This window comes from Mus caroli, chromosome 15 (genome assembly GCF_900094665.2).
Source record: "Mus caroli chromosome 15, CAROLI_EIJ_v1.1, whole genome shotgun sequence".
Taxonomy (NCBI): domain Eukaryota; kingdom Metazoa; phylum Chordata; class Mammalia; order Rodentia; family Muridae; genus Mus; species Mus caroli.
The window spans coordinates 69,920,327-69,921,773 of NC_034584.1; the positions used below are offsets into that span (position 1 = coordinate 69,920,327).

The window sequence follows — 1,447 nt, forward strand, 5'->3', positions numbered from 1 at the left end:
TAGTAGAGGTCACATTTTCATCGCCAAAATATAAGAATAAACTTATAGATAGCTACTAGTAAGATAATGAGCTAGGAAATTAATTCTTTCTAGTATTGCTTTGAAAATATACCCCATAGGCTATTAAAAGAAATTCCAAATCTTTCCCAAGGCATTAACTTGGAGTCTTCAGTCATCATCTACAGTTGGCTTAATGGTCACTCCTCTTCTTATCTGACCCCAACCAATTAAACGCCAGTGTTTCNCAACTCTTCTGCTAAGGGCAATTTTTTCTCCTTTCTTCTGTGCACACAGGACTGGTCAAAACAATTTTGCCCAAATCAGCCTTGACTGCANTAACTCTTCCTCCTGTCGACACGGAGCCTATGTTGACCATAAGCACTTCATTCTTAGACAGCTTTTGGACCTTGGCTGCTTTCTTGTCTCCTTCAGTATGTACACCCAGAAGACGTGTAAGCAGAAAATAGGAAATTTCCAGTTCTGTGAATATTTCAGGTAACGCTCCAACTGCACCAAGCACTTGTCCCACCATTCTGCCAGCTCAGCACACAGTGGGGCCGATCTTTGTTCCAACTCCAATGAGACCACCTGGGGCAGCATACTGAAGATCATTATGCCCCCCCCCAAAGTGACACAATATTGGAAAAGGTTGGTTTACACATGAGTTTTCCTTCCCTATCTTTGGAGACAATACGGGGTCTGACTTCTATCTCCTGGCGTACCTTTAACACTCCTTTTAGAATACTACCACCAGCTATACCTAACTTAAGGTCATCGACTTCACAGCCAGGTTTGCTGACATCAAATGGACTGATAACAAAGAGATGGGGCTCTGAAGTAAAGTCTCTTGGGGCCACTGGTATTTTCTTCACTATATACTCACAGACAACTTCAATATTATACTTCAGTTGAGCAGAAATTGGAATAATTGGTGCCCCTTTCTGCTATCGTTCCTTGCACAAATGCGAGATTTTGCTCATATTGTTCCTTAGCCTGACTTTCTTTTACCAGATCAATTTTATTCTGTAAGATCAAAACATGCTTGAGTTTCGTGATTTCTACAGCAGCCAGGTGTTAGGAAGTCTGGGGCTCGAGGCATGATTCATTACTAGCTGTCAACAGAAGAGCTGCATCCATCTCTGCTGCACTGTTCAGCATCGTAGCCATCAAAATATCATGGCCAGGACAGTCAACAAAGGAAACATGTCTGACTAATTTGAAGTTCGCTTTGGTCCCCGGAATGTATGTAGGTGTACTGCTTCCACATGATCTGGTCTAGGACAACTTGGGTCATCAAAGTTTATAAGTCTTAGCATGAGCTTGTCCAAGCTTGATGGTAATGTTTCTTTCTAGCTCATTTTTGAATCTGACAGTGTGAACTCCAGAAATAGCCTTCACCACGGTGGACTTCCCATGAGCTCCATGACCAGTTGTACCAATATTAATT

The 1,447-nt window shown here is 42.1% G+C and overlaps 1 pseudogene; it reads right to left on the minus strand.

Moving 5' to 3' along the window:
- Window positions 1-152: 152 nt before the first annotated feature.
- LOC110310914 lies at window positions 153-1,440 on the minus strand (annotated as a pseudogene).
- Window positions 1,441-1,447: the final 7 nt, after the last annotated feature.